Raw genomic sequence first — 14,762 nt, forward strand, 5'->3', positions numbered from 1 at the left:
CGAGAACGGGCCGGCTCACCGCCAAGGAGGGTGCGAGGTGAACAGGAGGCGACTAGAGCTTCCCAACTCCCATCTCCTGCCGGAGCAACCCCCAGAGGCAGAGGCTGCACACTACAGCCCCCAAATTTCCCACCCTGCTGTTGACTTCAATCCAATAATTTGATTTATTATTGTCACATGTATTAATATACAGTGAAAAGTATTGTTTCTTGCGCGTGTCGTGGTTCCCCAGGACGACAATTTATTCACATCAATTAAAACAGAGAGTCTGAGCAGCGATCTTCCAAGCAATAGACTTTATTTCTCAGCACAAGAGATAAAGTCGGGAACGTCCGGAACACTCCAAAGAGCCCTTGGGCTTACAGTCTTTTATGTACATTTCAGCCTCATATTTCAAGATCCTCCTCTCCCTTTTACAGCCTGTCCTTGGTTGTTATCTTACCCTACAGCCCTATCTTTCTTTGGCCACCATTAATTTTAGTTGACCCTTTATCTGTTTTCTTTACATTTGGTCGTTCCCTGTTATATCTCTTCGTTTCTTAAACCATGGTGGTTATAACTCTTGCTCTTATCTGAACTTTTCTGTTTGTATAATAATCGTGGTTTTGTAAGCTAAGGCGAATGTGTTTAGAAGAAAAGACATCCCCCTGCTGATTTATGGTCCACTAATGTGTTTAGCAGAAAAGACATTCTCTCTGCTGGTTTATAGTCCACTATTAAGTTGAACCACCGAGCAGTCTTCCTTGTTTTCTTAAGTGACTATTGTCTGCTTTCCTTAATTAGTGATTGCTATATTACTTCTCTAGTTTCTCCACTTTGATCATATCGACTACACTTGATTATATTAGGTCACACGAAGTTATTTTAGGTTATATACCCATCTCACTACTCACCTAAATCTGCTATATCATTTCACTAAAACCTATGAATCTGAATTCCATACTAAACTCATACAATATCCAGTACAATTTCCCTTACAAGTCCCCCCTTTGAGGCTATTCCCTAGCCTCATCCCAATTACCAAGCTCAAATAATCCCCTCGCTCAATCCCATTTGTATTTTATTTTAATCACTCTTTGCAGGCGATGTGGAGGAGCCGAATATTTTGGTCAGGGATCAGTGTCCCTATTCTAACTTTATCATAATTTGTCTATCCCGGTTCTGATTTTTGGGTTGCTCCTCCAGATTGCCTGCCCCTGACAGTCATCAGCCAAAAACCTTCCCACTCTTGTCTAGGGAAGGGAAAAAGACTGATTCCTGTGTACAGACTAAGTTCTCCTGGTTTCGTGCGGACTTCAGCAAGGTGCTGTTGTTTCCACAAGGTGATCTTCCACTATTGTAGTTATTTTACAGAGTGACGAGTTTCAACTTCGACCAAGGTCATTGTGAATCCACTCAGCGGGGGCGGCTCAAGATTTTCCCATTCCTCTGTTTTTTCTCTCGAGCGTGAGCTGCTTATCACCCGCGTCACCATCTGCCGCGCTGCCACTCTGGTAAGGAAGGATCTCAGGGCGGGTAAAAAACAACAAAATATCAATCCCAGAATGATTATTGTTGCTATTGCTACAGCTCCAGCTTTGGCAAACCACGCCCCCCATCTTCCTAATATTCTGTCCAGCCAACTCCATACCTCATGCCCAAACCCAGCATTTTCTTTCACTTCTTTCTGAAGATTTTTTAACTTATTCATGGCTTGTGTAAATGACCCTTCTGGATTAGTGTTATTAGGGATAAATGTGCAGCACTGATCCCCAAACATAACACACACCCCTCCTTTCTCTGCCAGGAGCCAATCTAACGCCTGTCGATTTTGCCACGCCATTTTGCTAGTCGCATCCAACTGCTCTCCTAAGGCCTCCAGGGCATCATTCGTATAATTAATAAACCTCTGCTGATTATAATAGATGTAATTGATCCACTCAGTATTCTTGCTGGGTGTGATCCAAACAAAGAGGGATTCAAACCCTGCAGCTATTTCGTTCCTAGCTTTGAACTCATTCGGGATGCCGCGGGGCTGTCCGATTGCGTCCAATTTTATCGTAGGGTCAGGGGTATATGCCCTCTTAATTCTTTGTGACTTAATTTCTTTTTCCACCGGTAGTATCACAGTGCTCTGGGCAAGCATAACTCGGGCACATAGTCCCTTCCAATTCTGTGGTAGTTTTGCCAATAGCCCTTTCTCCGGGCCACAAAGCCACCAGAGATCGGCCAGTTGATTTTCTTGATAGTCTAACACATAAGGAGGGGGTGGCGTTCCCCCTTTGATTGGCATGATCAGCCTACGGATGTCGGTTGTATTCCAAATCCTTTCACACTCTCCTGTGTAATTTCCCACACTACTTCCTGTGCTACTTTCCTTCCAATAGCAATCTTGGATTTGTAAGTTGGGCTCTACACTCCATTCCTTTGGGACCGCGTCCACTGCCGTTTTTGGCCACTTTGGACATCTGTGGGTCAAGTTGTAGATGCCCTTTTTTACCCCAGCAAACAGGATGCAGTGGTATTGACACAACGGCGGCTCACCTTTACAAAGGTTATCACATGCGGATCCGGAACAGTCTATATTCTCATACGAGTAGTTCCGATTCCCTATCATATGATACCTTATATATGTGGTATATGGACGGCAATTTTCCTTTCTCCAGCTTTGTTGCCTGGTTCTACAGTCTCCTGATCCCCATGGTATATCAGTTACTTGGGTGTTAGGTTTCTCTGATGCACATACTACACACTCTTTCCCATCACTGTTTCTCTGACCTGTATACTCAGCCCATTTCCACCATTTGTTTTTCTGCGCTTTTTCCCAAATAGTATTTGTGCTCACTAATCGTTCACGTCTTGTTTGTCTTAATACTCTATCTTCCTGATTCTGCACCCTTATGTCTTCTGTATCCCATTCTCCTTTTCTATGGGTCACGGAAGTCCCTAAGGGAAATAGTTTCCAACTCCCAGGTGGGGAATGGGGCCCCTTCCCTGTCCTCACCTCCCTCGGCACCTTGACTAATAGGCTCAGGCTGGGCATTTGTATCATCAGCCAGCTCATGTACAGAACTACTTTCATCATCCTCTATTCTTTTTGTTCTTCCTTGGCTCTGTTCCTCCTCCCCACGATTCTCCCCGTGTATTTCTATTTCTTCCTCGCTATCACTTCTGTCCACTCTGTGTACTTCTTCAATTTCCCTTCTCTCCCCTACCCCTGGTACTGTTCTGGTACAATGGTTCAAGTGATACCACAGTGTACTGCCTTCTACTTGCAACGCCGTGGGAGACACTTTGGTGACTTCAAACGGTCCTTCTCGTCTCGGTTCGTTCCAACGTCTCCGGAACTTTCTGATGTATACTCGATCTCCAGGCTTGATCTGATGTTCTGTTACCGGATTCTCCTCCTCCTTGGCTTTTTCCTGTTCAAATATAGTTCTATGTATAACAGTTAATTGTTGTATATATTCTTTTGTGCTTTGATCTAAACATTCTAGCGTAGGACCTCCTGATCCCCTGATCTTAGGTACCGGCATTACTCTTCCTGTCATCATTTCATGTGGGCTCAAATGTGTGATTCTGTTTTCCTGACTCCTGTACTGCATTAGAGCCAATGGCAGAGCATCTATCCAGTTTTTCCCTGTTTCACTGCAAATTTTGCTTATTTTAGCCTTAAGGGTCCCGTTTGCTCTCTCCACCATTCCTTGGGATTGAGGGTGATATACGCATCCAAACTTCTGCTTTACTCGGAGTGCCGAGAGTGTCTCTCTCAGTGCCCTTCCTATAAAAGCAGATCCATTGTCTGAACTTAATTGCGTGGGTATGCCAAATCTTGGGATAATTTCTTTTGACAGGAAGTTAATCACCGTTCCAGATCCTTGATCTTTGGATGGCGTTGCTTCTATCCATCTGCTGAATCTATCAATAATCACTAACATGTATCTTTTCCCCCTCACCACCTTTCCCATATCCACATAGTCCATGCATAGATGTTTAAATGGTCCTTCAGGAATGGGTATATGCCCTATTGGGGCAGTAATGCCCTTCCTGATGTTATTCTGAGCACACACCTCACACTGACTTAGTATGTAGTCAATCGAGTTTTGCAGGTATGGTGACCAGAATCCTTCCTTCTTGATCTTTCTCGCCACTTCTCCTCTTGCACAGTGGTCCACTCCATGCGCTTCGCTAATTAGTACGGTTAGTAATGATGTGGGTGCTATGACCAATCCCTCCCCATTTCTCCATATCCTGTCCTGTTGTCCCTGTAGTGCTCCTCTATCTTTCCACATTGCCTTTTCAGCTACAGAGGTTTCCTCCTGTAACTGTGCTACATCTTCTAATGTGATATGAGGTTCGATATCCCCCGTACCTGGCCCTGGGTGCGGCCTTGCTATTTCTACTGGGGCTATCGTAGCCTCAATGCATCCTGACGCTTCTTTAGCTGCCTTGTCGGCTTTGGTGTTTCCCTGTGTGACGCTGTCTGCTCCCTTTTTATGCGCCTGACACTTAATTATGGCTAATTCCCTTGGACCCATCATGGCCCTTATTAAAGCCCTGATTTGACCTTCGTGTTGTATTGGTCCTCCTCCGCTTTTCATAAATCCCCTTTGCTTCCATATTGCCCCGAACAGATGGCAGACCCCGTGGGCATAGGCCGAATCAGTATAAATTTCCAATGCTTCCCCGTTTGCTAGCTCACATGCTCTGGTCAATGCTTTAAGTTCTGCCAGTTGGGCTGAACAGGGCTGTTCACATTTCTCTGCTTCTATAACTTCAAGTGTTTCCCCTTTCTGTTCAACTATGGCATAGCCTGCGTGGTTTCCTAAGTGATCCCTGTAACATGAGCCATCTACATACAGTATCCTTTTCCCTTCTGTCACTAGTCCCTCTGCTCTTAAATCTTTCCTCAGTTTCATAAATGTTTTTGCTTCTCTTAAGCATTCATGTTCTTCTCCTTCATGAGGTAATGGCATGTAATCAGCTGGATTTACTCTGTTGCACTTTATTATCGTGATATCTGGAAATGTAGTTAGCATTCGATAATGATGGATCCTAGCAGGTGTCAGCACAAATTTTCCTTGCTCAATCAATTCAGCTACCTTATGGTATACATGTATGTTTATCGGATATCCCATTGTGACCGTGGCTGCCTTTTCGTACGCCCACCAAGCTGCTGCCAGACCTTGATAGCACGGAGGGTATCCCATTGCTACGTCGTCTAGCTTGGTACTGTAATATGCTACAGCCTGCCTTCGTCTACCCTTGCAATTTTCCTGCATTAACATTGCTGTAGCAAATCCGGCTTCTCTGTTACTCACAAATAAGTCAAAGGGCTTGTCATAGGTCGGTAAAGCCAAGGCTGGTGCCTGTGCCATTTCTCTCTTTATATTCTCAAATGCGTCTGAAGCATCTTTATCCCATTTTAGTTTGGCTTTTAATTCGTCACACCCTGCCTCCTTCATTATCTTTCGTAGTGCCTGCGTTTTTTCGGCATAGCTTTCCACCCATTCTGAACTGAATCCTGTCATTCCCAAAAATGTCATCATTTGTCCCACCGTCTGTGGTTTCGGAACTTTTAGTACTGCTTCTATTTGCTGTGAAGCTATCTCCTTCTGTCCTGCTGATATTTCTCTCCCCAAGTATTCTACCTTTTTCTGGCACAGCTGCAGCTTTTTCCTGGAAACTTTATGGCCCCCTTCTGCTAACCTTTTCAATAGTTTTAAACCATCCTTCCTGCACTGTTCTTGTGTTCCTGTGCATAATAATAAATCATCCACATATTGTATCAGTGTTCCTTCCAACTGTATTCCTTCTAAATCTGCTCTCAACACCTGATTGAATACATGTGGGGAATGTTTAAATCCTTGGGGCATCCTATTGTATGTGTATTGTTTCCCCTCGTACGTAAATGCAAAGAGATACTGACTTTCTTGAGCTAGTGGCACACTAAAAAATGCCGAACATAGGTCTATTACAGTAAACCATCTACTTTCAGGTGGTATATTTGTCATCAAGGTATAAGGGTTTGGAACCTCTGCTGGCATATCTTCCACTACCTCATTAATTGCCCTTAGGTCATGCACCAATCTCCATTTTTCTCCGTCCGCCTTTTTCACTGGTAGTAGCGGTGTATTACACCTGCTCCGGGTTTCTTTTAATACCCCTGCTTCTATCAATCCCTTAATCGTCCCTCTAATTCCTTCAATTGCTTCTGTCTTGATTGGGTATTGCGGCCTATACGGCCCCTGACGTCCTATCTTTAATCTGACTTCAACTGGATTAGCGTTTTTGACCCTCCCTACATCCGTGTCCTGTCTGGACCACAACTCCTGCGGGAGGGAGTTCAAATCCTGCTCTAACCTCTCTCTCCACTCCAGTCCCTGTTTCTCGATTTGCACTCCTATTGTTATCTGCTTCGGTTTCCCAAGCATTTTAACATCCAAAATTATTTTCGTCATTTGTCCATTGCTGGACGTCCAAGTATCTACATTGTCTGTCTGGACAAATTCTAAATCTTGTGCTCTCAACACCATTGGTCCTAGGTCTTTTGATCTGTATCCTGGATTCACTTTCAATGTGACATGTGGCTCCGCCCCAGATACAGAGAACCATTTGTTAACCCATTCATTCCTAACAATGGTGAGGGCTACTCCCTCTAGTCCGATTAAAATACTTCCTGACTTTATTTCCTGTTCTCGTCCTGCCTCCCTTTCCCATTTCTCCTGTATCTCAGGTTCCTGCCCTTCATCAAATATCATTGTACTGTGTAATTCTGTTCTTGGCCATTTGGCTTGTGGAACCCAAGTGTTTATAAGCTTTCCCCAAACTTCCCATATCTGTTTTTTAACTTGTTCCTCTATATCTCCCAACCAATATACATTAACCCCTTCCTTTCCTGGTATTTCAAGTGGATACATTCCCATCAAATCAATTCCTTGTTCAGTGCATTCTAATTTCAGTCCTAAACCTAGGATTGCATCCCTTCCCAATAGATTTAAAGGAGTTTTATCACATACTAAAATAGGTACATGGGTTGTCTTATTTCCAATGGTAACAGGCACCGGCGTCGTCATTCGAGCTAATGTTACTTTCCCCGAGAACCCCACAGTTTTTACAAACTGGTTTGACAATGGTAAGTGATCCGCATACTTCGTTTGCATGCACGTACATGTGGCGCCGGTGTCTATCATCATGGGGACCTCGATCCCTCCTACTCTAACGTTAACTATAGGTTCCTGCTCTGCAGTTTCTGTTATCTGTATGTGCTGTCCTACCATTTCGGGGTTCTCTGGGCCTCCCTATGGGGAATTCTGATGGTTTACCGGCCCTTGAAACATCGGGATGCTGTTTGGCGATCCTTGGATCAGTTGTTGGCCTGTCTGCTGCTGGTTTTCTCCCTGTCTGGGGAAATTCCGCGGGCAATTCCTTTTTATGTGCCCTGCCTCCCCGCACCCCCAACACACACCTGAAGGGCCAGGCAGTGGTCCCTGTCTCGGAGTCTGATGATTAACCTGTCCCTGTCCTCTCTGATTCTGATAGGGTGGCCTACCACCTCCCTGTCCTTTCCCATTTCTATTCCAGTCAGTCTGACTTTGCAGGGCGTATGGGTTTTGATAATTTAGGCCATAGGCTCCTGGGTTCATGGACAGTGGGAAGGCAGAAATGTTATAGGTTATGACGGGCTGGCCTCCATCTCCGCTCCCCCCTTTGATTAGTGCAGGTATTTCCTCTGGCTTTTGCTCCACCATCATTGGTGCTATTTTTCTGGGTGCGAGATCCTCTTTTGCCTTCAGTTTATCCTTGCTTTTGATCTCCTCCAACTGTGCCTGAAGGAGTTTACGTTGTACCTCCTTCAGCTGTTTGTCTGCATTCTTTTCATCTTTGCGATGTCTCTCTACTGCATGGGCAACATAATCCACAAACTCTCGGTAATTTTTTGAGTCCAAGCCCACCACTTCCTCCAGCCTTGTCTTAGCTGGGGCTGGCAAGCCCTCTAGGATTGCAGCCCGGAACATGGAGTTGGTCAGTGGGTCTATTAGAATGTCCCTCTCCGTGTCCCTTCTCCACCTTTTTAATTGATTCTCCACATACACCACTGCATTCTCCTCCTCACCCAGTGGCTCTCCCTTTAGGGTTTTTACATCCATTCGATTGGGGTACATATCCCGCAGTGCCTGCCAGATGTCTTGGCGGTACTGGTCCATTAGTATCCCATCCACCGCTGGGTCATAAGCTGCGGTCGGGATGCCAGCACGTCTCATTACTTCCGCCATTTGGTCCATTCCTAGCACCTTTGTCAGGAGAGCTTTGATGTCGCCCAGTGCCATCCTTTTTCCCACCATCCCTGCCTCCAACTGTCCAATCCACCTTCCAGCCCCATCCAAAATATTGGGTAATTCATTAATTAAATTAGGCAAATCCTGACCTGACCAAGGGATATACTGCGGTCTGCCACCCTTCAGAATCACCGGGAATACCCTTTTCCCTCTCCTATCCACATCTGGAAACTTTACAGGTGGGTGCCTTTCCCGCCTTGATTTTCTTTGCACCCCTAACACTGATTGCCTCCCTTCGTCTTCACTACTCTCTTCTGTTTCTCCTTCCATCTCTCTATATCTTGTCTCTTTTCTCTCTCCCTTTGTGCCCTTCCCTCCTTCGTCATCTGTTCTATGTCATATTCTCCCTCAAAATTCATTGTGCCTGATATAACTGGGTACAGTCCCGTGGAGCTCTGTTTCTCTAAGTATGGGGGTGGGGCTACGTTTGGATCTTCCAATTTTGCTTTTTCCTCAAGTTGTACTGGCATCTGCATTCTACCTCCCCTCCATACCCCTCTTCTCTCTTTCCCTTCTTGTTGGAATAGGGCTAATATCTCTAACTCCTTTTCTCGCTTCTCCCTTCTTTTGCTCGTTTTATCCTTAATCTTATAGTTCTTTATCATTCCCTTCTGGTCCTCACACCTCTCTATGGACCATGTGCCTTCCTCCGGCCACTGTGTATTGGTCTTATTTGTTCTTTTGGCCCATTTTTTAGAGACGTGTTCTATATCTCCCCTAAGGGCTGGGAACTTATCCCCTAACATCTCCACTGGTGTCTTAACTTGGTGCGCCATTACTCATCTTTTTGGATCACTGTCGCAATTTTTGTCACTTAGTCCGTCAGAGTTAGGTATCACAGTGATTATTACTTGCTGTATTGTTTTTCCGTGCTCAGTCCCCTGTTTACCTTTCCTTTGGATTTCTTTTGCCAATATCTGTAATTCTAACCGGGGTCCTGATATCCACTTCCCCGTAGTCCCCTGTCCCGGCACTATTTTCCTCTCCCGGGCCAGAGGGTAGTAGGTTTTCACTTGCTCGTCTATGTGTATAAGAATCCTGTATCGGTCAGATCCCTTTATTAATTTCTCTAGGGTTTCCAATTTTATTTCGTCTATCCAATTCCTATCGACTACTCTTTCCCATTTTACATACGGCCACTCATTCTTTATCTCCTCTAAGTTAATTATGTGTGTAATCTTTTTCCAATCCAGTGTTGCTTCCGTTTTTGTTATTATTCAAAGATTAGTTATTCCCAATCTTGCCACCAGGCAATTTTGTCAGGGTAATCTTTCCAAGTTGTTAGTTATTACCCTACCTATGTTCCGACTCTCTCTCTTATTTCTGTCCTTCACGCTGTTTTCTCAGACCAGTTTGTTCAAATTGGTCTTTTACTTCCTCTATTCTAGCTGCTACTCCCCTTTCCTGTGGTTAAAATCCACTCCTGTGCTTTTGGCTACTGTATTAGGTCAGAGAGTGATCTCTCACTGATCTCTCTCCCTCTCGGTTGACGTCCCTTACCCGAGGTCCTGGGTAGGTTTGGACTGGCAGATTTTCCCACACTTACTCTCTTCTGGGCAAGTCGTGACCTGAAAAACCCGCTCCAAACCGCTTGACTTAACCTAATTGCATTACTTTAGCTTTCGGCCTTTTTCCCGTCTCACTTTTTACCCATTCACAGACAATACAGTATTCGCAGCGCGCTTTTGCATGCAAAAATTCTGCTCTTCGGATCAGACTCAGTCTCTCAAAATTTTTACACAATTTGGTTTTACCTGTGCAGGATATCTTTTTGGGTTGGGGAGATCCAGGACCAGCAGAGAGCCGGGCGCACCGGGCCTCGAGAAAACCCCTTTCTGACAACAAGGATTTACATGCATGCAAGTCTGCTTACCTTGTTGACAGAAGGCCGGCTGGGGACTTCTCGGTTCCGGTTGGACCACCGCTACTCCTTCCAGATGCTTTTCTGGGCGATCTCTCACCAACCCTGCTAAGCAGCGCCAATTTTGTCGTGGTTCCCCAGGACGACAATTTATTCACATCAATTAAAACAGAGAGTCTGAGCAGCGATCTTCCAAGCAATAGACTTTATTTCTCAGCACAAGAGATAAAGTCGGGAACGTCCGGAACACTCCAAAGAGCCCTTGGGCTTACAGTCTTTTATGTACATTTCAGCCTCATATTTCAAGATCCTCCTCTCCCTTTTACAGCCTGTCCTTGGTTGTTATCTTACCCTACAGCCCTATCTTTCTTTGGCCACCATTAATTTTAGTTGACCCTTTATCTGTTTTCTTTACATTTGGTCGTTCCCTGTTATATCTCTTCGTTTCTTAAACCATGGTGGTTATAACTCTTGCTCTTATCTGAACTTTTCTGTTTGTATAATAATCGTGGTTTTGTAAGCTAAGGCGAATGTGTTTAGAAGAAAAGACATCCCCCTGCTGATTTATGGTCCACTAATGTGTTTAGCAGAAAAGACATTCTCTCTGCTGGTTTATAGTCCACTATTAAGTTGAACCACCGAGCAGTCTTCCTTGTTTTCTTAAGTGACTATTGTCTGCTTTCCTTAATTAGTGATTGCTATATTACTTCTCTAGTTTCTCCACTTTGATCATATCGACTACACTTGATTATATTAGGTCACACGAAGTTATTTTAGGTTATATACCCATCTCACTACTCACCTAAATCTGCTATATCATTTCACTAAAACCTATGAATCTGAATTCCATACTAAACTCATACAATATCCAGTACAATTTCCCTTACACGCGTTATACAGACAAAGCATACCATTCATAGAGAAGGAAAGGAGAGAGTGCAGGATGTAGTGTTACAGTCATAGCTAGGGTGTAGAGAAAGATCAACTTAATGCGAGGTAGGTCCATTCAAAAGTCTGACGGCAGCAGGGAAGAAGCTGTTCTTGAGTCGGTCGGTACGTGACCTCAGACTTTTGTATCTTTTTCCCGATGGAAGAAGGTGGAAGAGAGAATGTCCGGGGGGTGTGTGGGGTCCTTAATTATGCCGGCTGCTTTTCCCCAAGGCAGTAGGAAGCGTAGACGGAGTCAATGGATGGGAGGCTGGTTTGCGTGATGGATTGGGCTACATTCACGACCCTTTGTAGTTCCTTGCGGTCTTGGGCAGAGCAGGAGCCCCAGACCAAGCTGTGATACAACCAGAGAGAATGTTTTCTATGGGGCATCTGTAAAAGTTGGTGAGACTCGCAACTCTTTCTGCACTGTAGGGATTCTACGATGCAAAGCACTGGTCCAGAGTAAAGGCAACATACTCTGAATGATGGCATCGGAAAGCAAAAGAGAAAACTCTGGAAAATCTCAGCAGGTCCCGCAGCATTTGTGGGGAGAGAAATAAAGTTGACGTTTCAGATGTGTATGACTCCTCTTCATAGAACATAGAATAGTACAGGAACAGGCCCTTCGGCCCACAATGTTGTGCCAAACATGACGTCAATTTAAACTCATCACTTCTGCCTGCCCTTGCTCCCTATCCCTCTATTCCTCACATATTTATGTGTTTATCTAAAAGCCCCTTAAACGCCTCTATCGTATCTGCCCCCACCACCCCTGGCAGCGCGATCCAGGCACCTAGCACTCTGTGTAAAAAAACTTGCCCCTCACATCTCCTTTGAACTTTCCCCGTCTCACTTTAAGTGTATGTCCCCTAGAATTAGACATTTCAACTCTGGGGAAAGGATTCTGTCAACTCACTCGATGCCTCTCGCGATTTTATAGACTTCTATCAGGTCTCCCCTCAGCCTCCGCCGCTCTGGAGAAAACAACTCTAGCTTATCCACCCTCTCCTTAACGCTCATACACTCTAATCCAGGCTGCATCCTGGTAAACCTCTTCTGCACCCTCTCCCAAAGCCTCCACATACCTTTCCCCCCCCCCCACCTTCCTGTGCAACAGGCTGCTGAATGGCCTCCTCCTGTCATAAGAACATAAGAAATAGGAGCAGGAGTAGGCCATCTAGCCCCTCGAGCCTGCCCCGCCATTCAATAAGATCATGGCTGATCTGAAGTGGATCAGTTCCACTTACCCGCCTGATCCCTATAACCCCTAATTCCCTCACCGATCAGGAATCCATCTATCCGTGATTTAAACATATTCAACGAGGTAGCCTCCACCACTTCAGTGGGCAGAGAATTCCAGAGATTCACCACCCTCTGAGAGAAGAAGTTCCTCCTCAACTCTGTCCTAAACTGACCCCCCTTTATTTTGAAGCTGTGCCCTCTAGTTCTAGTTCCCTTTCTAAGTGGAAAGAATCTCTCCACCTCTACCCTATCCAGCCCCTTCATTATCTTATATGCCTCTATAAGATCTCCCCTCAGCCTTTTAAACTCCAACGAATACAAACCCAATCTGCTCAGTCTCTCCTCATAATCAACACCCCTCATCTCCGGTATCAACCTGGTGAACCTTCTCTGCACTCCCTCCAAGGCCAATATATCCTTCCGCAAATAAGGGGACCAATACTGCACACAGTATTCCAGCTGCGGCCTCACCAATGCCCTGTACAGATGCAGCAAGACATCTCTGCTTTTATATTCTATCCCCCTCGCGATAAAGGCCAACATCCCATTTGCCTTCTTGATCACCTGTTGCACCTGCAGACTGGGTTTTTGCGTCTCATGCACAAGGACCCCCAGGTCCCTCTGCACAGTCGCATGTTGTAATTTCTTTCCATTTAGATAATAATCCAATTTACTATTATTTCTTCCAAAGTGAATAACCTCGCATTTGTTAACGTTATACTCCATCTGCCAGATCCTCGCCCACTCACTCAGCCTGTCCAAATCTCTCTGCAGACCTTCTACCTGTCCCTATGCAAGGGGTTAGAAGGACTGAATGGCTACCTCCTATCCCCATGCAACAGGTTACAGGGGCTGAATGGCCTCTAATTGTCCCTGTGCAAGGGCGGCACGGTAGCGCAGTGGTTAGCACTGCTGCTTCACAGCTCCAGGGTCCCGGGTTCGATTCCCGGCTCGGGTCACTGTCTGTGTGGAGTTTGCACATTCTCCTCGTGTCTGCGTGGGTTTCCTCCGGGTGCTCCGGTTTCCTCCCACAGTCTAAAGATGTGCGGGTTAGGTTGATTGGCCAGGTTAAAAATTGCCCCTTAGAATCCTAAGATGCGTAGGTTAGAGGGATTAGCGGGTAAATATGTGGGGGTAGGGCCTGGGTGGGATTGTGATCGGTGCAGACTCGATGGGCCGAATGGCCTCCTTCTGCACTGTAGGGTTTCTATGATTCTATGATTAGAGGGGCTGAATGGCCTCAGTCACCAAGGGAGACAAATAAAATGGGGGCAATATGTTGGAGGTTAAAAGAATAAACAACTTTATCCCCATTAAAACAAGAAATACCACGACGTTTTGTCCAATTTCACTCCCTCCACCCACAGCACTTCCAAATGTATCCCTATGGACCAGAATCGGGGACGTGCTCGATGGCGGAGGAGCGGGCTGGATGAGTCCCCGCGTGCTGGCTGAGCGCGCGGGGACGTCCGTCCGGCGCGCGGCCAAAGCCATCCTAGACCTTAGGACGGTCGTGCTCGGCCCCGAAACTGCACGCAAACTTGAGACGGCGCAGGCGTGCGGTGGGATCCCGCCTGAGCGTTCCCCTGTTCGGGCGGAATTCCACATTGGCCCAAAGTCTCAGCCCCCCTCCCTGGGTGAGGTGCCCCACAGCCTGAGCCGCCTCGCGGAAATGCCCTCCGTGCCTTTTTCTACCGCGCGGAGGCGTTTCCTGCGCGGGCTGCTGCTGCACACCCTCCACTACCGCCTCCTCGCCTGCCGCCCGGATACACCTTGGCGGGCCTTGTTGCCGCCGGGCGGCGGAGGTCCCCGCTGGAGGTCCCTCTACGGAGGGATCGCCCCCAATTACGTCGGGGACCTGGGGTGGAGGGTGATGCACGCAGCAGTTCCGCACAACCGTAGGATTCACTGGTTCACGGGCTCCGAAGACTGCCCCTTTCTGCGGCCTTGTGGAGTCCGTGGACCATGTCTATGTTGAGTGTCTCAGGCTGCACTCCCTTTATGTTTTCCTGAAGAACCTTTTATTGATGTTTTGTCTGCACTTCAGTCCCACGCTCCTGATCTACGGACACCCGGTGCGGAGAGGGGGAGGGTCGGGATGGCGACCTCCTCGTGAACCTGCTCCTAGCGAAACGCGCCATTTACCGGTCCAGGCTGCGGGCGATCGAGGGGGGACCGTCCATCCTGACTGTCTTCCCCTCTACCGCGGCTACGTTCGCGGCCGGGTGTCCCTGGAGAGGGAGCGTGCGGTGTCCACGGGCGAGGTTGACGCTTTCCGCGCCCGCTGGGCACCGCAGGGGTTGGGGTGCATTATCGACCCCGATAATCACATTTTAATTTGATGTTTTTAAGTTTCCTTTGTGCTTTGATTTCTGTTCGGGCTGTTCCCCCCTCCTTTGTGGGGAGCTGCC

This window comes from Mustelus asterias, unplaced genomic scaffold (genome assembly GCF_964213995.1).
Source record: "Mustelus asterias unplaced genomic scaffold, sMusAst1.hap1.1 HAP1_SCAFFOLD_2587, whole genome shotgun sequence".
Classification (NCBI taxonomy): Eukaryota; Metazoa; Chordata; class Chondrichthyes; order Carcharhiniformes; family Triakidae; genus Mustelus; species Mustelus asterias.